The sequence below is a fragment of the Vulpes lagopus genome, chromosome 24 (genome assembly GCF_018345385.1).
Source record: "Vulpes lagopus strain Blue_001 chromosome 24, ASM1834538v1, whole genome shotgun sequence".
NCBI classification, from domain to species: Eukaryota; Metazoa; Chordata; class Mammalia; order Carnivora; family Canidae; genus Vulpes; species Vulpes lagopus.
Window position 1 is genome coordinate 17,468,396 of NC_054847.1, and position 6,000 is coordinate 17,474,395.

A 6,000-nucleotide genomic window follows, 5' to 3' on the forward strand; every position below is an offset into this window, starting at 1 on the left:
AAAAAGGAAGGAAAACTGAATGGGAAGTCATCAGAGAGGAAGACAAATGATAGGAAACAAACTGAGAGTTACTGGAGGGGAGCCGAGTGGGGGATGGGGAATTGGGAGATGGGCATTAAAGAGGGAATGTGATATGATAAGCACTGGGTGTTGTATGTGACTGATGAATTATTGAACTCTATATCTGAAACTAATGATGTACTTATATGTTGGATAATTGAATTTAAATAAAAATAAAAAATAAATAAACCAAGACTTAAATGGTAGAGCGTAATAGCCATAGAGAAGAGCCTTCTAGGCAAAGTGCAAAATCTACGAGGCAGGAAAGAACTTATGGCAGTTTCTGAGCAAGGGGCAGAGAGGTAGGAGATGAAGCGGAGTGCTTGCTTTGGCAAGCACATATACTAAAATAGGAGATGAAGCTGAAAAGATGGCCAGATAACTAGGCCTTAGGCAAGAGTCTAGTTTTTATATTAAGTTTCATAGAAAGCCATTGGAGTTTTTGAAATTAGGTCTGTGATATGCTCTGACTTATGTGTTTAAAAAAAAGAAAAAACATTAGCACCTCTATAGAGATTTAAGGGAGTCAAGAAGGGTAGTAGGGAGATAAGGCCAGAAATGGTGACTTGGGCAAGAGCAGTAGAATGGCGATGGTGAGATGTAGCTATAGATAGAACCAACAGCACTTGATAAATGTGAGGAAGAGGGAAGAAGGGAAGGAAAGAAATCAAGGTTGATTCTCAGGTATCTATCTATATGTGTTTGTTCCATTGATCTCCTCGGTTTAATTAAATTGTACATAATTTCCAATATATGCCATTACAAATAATGTTACAATTAGATTCATTTACTACATCGTACATAGGGATAACTTCAACATCAATTGGACAAAAGATTTAACAATCAGGAAGGGAAATTATGTCAATTCCCCCCCGCCAAAAAAGAAAATATACAATCTGATATAGGGACACCTGGGTGGCTCAGTTGGTTAAGTGGCCGACTCTTGGCTTTGGCTTGGGTCATGATCTCAGGGTCCTAAGATGTAGCCCTGAGTCAGGCACTGCAATGGGCGTGGAGCCTGCTTGATATTTTCTCTCTCCCTCTGCCCCTCCCCCTGTTTGGACTCTCTCTCCAATAAATAAATCTTTTGAAAAATAAATAAATGAATGGGGTGCATGGGTGGCTCAGTAGGTTGAGTGTCCAACTCTTGCTCTTGGCTCAGGTCATGATCTCAGGGTCTGAGCTCAGCATGGAGTCCGCTTGTCCCTCTTCCTCTGCTCCTCCCTCTCTCTCTCTTTTCCTCTCTCTCAAATTAAAAATAAATAAATAAATAAATAAATTTATTTATTTATTGGCAGAGTACCTGAATAAACATTTTTTAAATGACATACAGGTGGCCAACAGACACATGATCAACATCACTAATCACTAGAGGAATACAAATGAAAAACACAATGAGATATCACTTCACACCAGTCAGAATGGTTGAAATAAAAAAGACAAGAAATAACAAGTGTTGGTGAGGGTATAGAGAAAAGGGAACCCTTACGCACTGTTGGGATATAAATTCATGCACCACTCTGAAAAACAGTATGGAAGTTCTTCAAAGTACTAAAAATAAAAATACCATATGATCCAGTAATTCCACTTCTGCATATTTACCTGAAGAAAATGGAAACGCTAAGTCAAAAAGATAGATATATCTGTATTCACTGCAGCATTATTTACAAAGACCAAGATATGAAAGTAACCCAAATGTCCACTGATAAATAAATGGATAATGATATCAAGTGTATGTGTGTGTGTGTATATAACATATAAACATATATATTTACATATATATTTAATTATACTTAACATATATAATACTCCATTGTGTGTATATGCATAATATATATAATGGCATATATCATATGTACTATACACAGACATGTGCTTATACCATGGACTAGAATATTACTCAGCCATTAAAAAGAATGAAATCCTGCCATTCGTGACAAAATAGATAGACATAGAAGGTGTTATGCTAAGTGAAATAAGTCAGAGAAAAACAAATATCACATGGTTTCACTCATATGTAGAATCTAAAAACAAAACAAAACAACAGAAACAGACTCATAAATACAGAGAACAAACTGGTGATTGCCAGAGGGGAGGGGAGTGGGCAATAGGAAAAACAAGGGAAGGGGATTAAGAGGTACAAACTTCCAGTTATAAAATAAGTCATGAGAATGAAAAGTACAGCATAGGGAATATAGCAATAATATTGTAATAACTCTGTATGGTGACAGATCGTAACTACACTTATCACGGTGAGCATTCTGCATAGAATTGTCAAACCACCATGCTACACACCTGAAACTAGAATAATATTGCATGCCAACTATACTTCAATTAAAAAAAAGAGAAAAGGGTCACAGGAGTAAAAGGTACAGCATAGGGAATATAGTCAATGGTATTGTAATAGTGCTGCATGGTAACAGATGGGGGGCTACAATTGTGGAGAGCAGAGAAAATTGTATAGACTTATTGAGTCACTGTGTTGTACACCTGAAACTTGTGTGCCAACTATATTTCAATTAAAAAATAAATTTAAAAAAATTTAAAGAAAAGGAAATTATGGAGGCACTAGAAGACAAGATAAATGAATTCCTCTTTAATCTAGGTATAAAGAAGGGCTTTCCAAATAGGACTCTTCCGTGCAATAATTCTAGGGACATTCACCTCTGAGATATACTTGACGGTATTAAACTCATTTATATTTCAGAGTCCTAGGTTGTTGTTGTTGTTGTTGTTGTTGTTTTCACCTGAGCATCTGAGTAGATTACCATTTACCATCATGGGAAGACTATGGTAGAAACAGGTGTGGGAGGGAAGAGAATAGTTTTGTCAGACTTGTTATATTTCAGATGCTTCTGAGACACGTAAGTAGAAATATCCAGTAAGCAGTTGGGTCTACTAGTCTGGAGAATTCAAGAGAAAGGCTAGAGAGAGGTCGACGGTGTATAAAAGGTATTTAAAGAAATGAGACTGGATTAAATCACTGGGAGAAAAAGTAACAGCACAAAATCAAAAGAATCCAGGACTAATTCTTAACATTACCCACATTAGGAGGTCAGATGGAGGAGCCAGCACTGGAAACTGAATAATGCCCAGTGAAGTAGGAGGAAAATCAGGAAAATATGGAAGTCAAGGGAAGACAAAGTTTCAAGAAGTGCTAAGAACTTTAGGCATAAAAAAAAAAAAAAAAAGCTACAATGCTATGCTACTTTGTAGAAAATGCCCCAAATGTAACTCAATCCCTTTATCCATAAATTTAATTCAACTTCTATGAGTCCCAACTCTGATTAATGGCATCACCCAGTCACCTAAATCCTCTCCTTCACCCATATTAAATCTGCCATTAAGGGGAACCTGAGAGGCTCAGTCAGTTAAGTGTCTGCCTTCCGCTCAGGTCATGATCTCAAGGTCCTGGGATTGAGCCCCTGCATCGGGCTCCCTGCTCAGCGGGGAGTCTGTTTCACCCTCTCTCTCTCTCTCTCTCTCTGCCCTCACTTCCCCAACCAGCACTTGTGCATGCTCTCTCTCTTAAATAAATACTTTAAAAAAATTAAATCTGTCATTAAATCCAATAGATTCTACCATTTTTATATCTTCCACTTCGTATCTCTTCTTTCTTCCCTATATCTTCTAACTAAATTCAGTTCCTCATCTCTCACCAGGACTAGTGAAATAATGTTTTATATATATCCCTGCCTCTGGACTTAGTCTGGTACAATCCATCTTCCACCTTGCTGCCAGGGGAAAATTTCCAAATTACACTTCAGATCATATTATCTTCTCTCTCAGAATTCCTATATGCTGGCAGATCAAGTTTTTAAAAAAAAAAATTTTTAAAGATTTTATTTATTTATTCATGAGAGACAGAGAGAGGCAGAGACACAGGGAGAGGGAGAAGCAGGCTCCCTGCAGGGAGCCTGATGTGAGACTCAATCCCAGGACTCGATCCCGGGACTCCAGGATCATGCCCTGGGCCGAAGGCAGACGCTAAACTGCTGAGCCACTCAGGGATCCCCAAGTTTAAAAAAAAAAATTTCTTTTTAAAGATCCTCTGATCTTTGGCAGAAATAAAAAAAATAAAAAGAAATTTAAAAAATTCTCAGGATCTACAGTGGTGGTTCCTACACTTCAGATTTCATTAATCTGTATCTCCCCCTTTTAAAAATTGTACTTCTATCTCTAAGAGAGTTAGCACACCGCTCATTTTGAATGCCAGCTACTATCTTCCCATTAGACTGGAACTGCCTAGGCGCAGCACCTATGCCTTCACCCACATATTTACTCAATCGTACGCGTTCAATAAGATTTACTGAGGGCTTATTAAGTGCCAAGAATCATCATAGGTGCTGAGATAATGTAAAAGTAAACATGGTTCTTGCCTTCAATTGTGCTCATAATCTAGTGAGGGAGATAGGTATCAGATAAGCAACAAATAGATATAACTTTGCCGCCACCACCAGAGCTAGGTAGAGAGGCACTTAGAGGGTAGAAAGCTCATAAGAAGAAACTTGGCCTAATCAGAATTGGGAAGATATTTTTCAGAAGAAATGTTCCTTGAGCTGTGTGATCTGAAGCAAGAGGTAAGAGGTGAAGAAGAGAAAGGGAAGAGTATTCAAGACAGAAGGAACAGTATAAATGAAGGCCTTATACCAGGAGAGAATATAGCAAGAAATAAGACCAATGAGGCTGGAGGTAAGAAAGCAAGACATTTTTGGTAAATGTGGTAAATGGCAAGACCAGGTAAGGACATAGGTCAGTTAGAGAATTTTATCTGTCAAAAAGCAATGAAGTCTTTAAGGAGGGGATGACATGACTGGAGTTGAATTCTGAAAAGGCCCTTCTGCCCCTGAAACAACACTGCTCACATCTAGAATCTCAAAAATCTCTCAGGAAAATAATTTTTTCAGCCTTTTCTCTTCTTTGTTATCTAGTATACATACATTCTCAAAATACATCCCTGGGGGGAAAAAATCCCACCCCCATCAGATTCCAAAGAACATCCATTCACAGCTATCCAAGCATTTCTCTTACTGTACAAGTAAGAGGGACTGTACAAGAGGGACTGTACAAGTGTCCTTCCCCATCTTTTTGATCTCCTTCCTCTAAAGAGAAATCAGATCTGACAACCCAATTTTTATTACCCAACCAGAACACATAAGCCTATATTCCAGGTAATTATTTAAGATTAACTTAATGAAAATAAATACCCACTTTGTATTTGCTTAACTTAGAAGATTCTGAGGTTCTTTTCCAATCAAAATTGAACAAAAGTGAAGTTTCCATTTCTAAGTATAAAATATTGCTCACTTTTATTAGGTAGCTAAAATTTTTAAGATTTTTTTTTTGAAAAGTCAATACATGAATATGTTAGAAGAGTTCAAAAAGATCAAATTCAACCTATCCCAGAAGGAATCATTTTTACCTGTTCTGTTGGGCATTCTCACAAATATTGTCAATGATTATACAAGTACTTACATGTGCAGATTCCTTTGTTCATTTTACCCAGACAATGGGACAATGGGATCTTGCTTTTTTTTTTCCTACTTAAGATCTTGGGGGTCATTCCACATATAAGCTTCCTTCTTTTTATAACAATGTATCTTAAGTTGATAACTTCAGTTTGGATGCATTCTAAAGCTCTACAACTTTAAACCCAGCCCCTAAATCTTACATCTTTGATGTCAGAATTTACATCTTTTTATCTTTTATATCCATTAACAAATTATTATTGTTACAGTCAACATTGCTTTTGTCTTTTAACCTTCACACAAGCTTTATATGATTAACCCAACACCTTTGCAACATTAGATTATGCTTATTGTTACTATTTATAGACATAAATTTATGTCTATATTGAGATTTATATTTTCCGATGTTTTCCTGTTACTAATTAGTGCCCCTTTATTTCACCTTAAAGAAGTCCCTTTAACATTCCTTGTA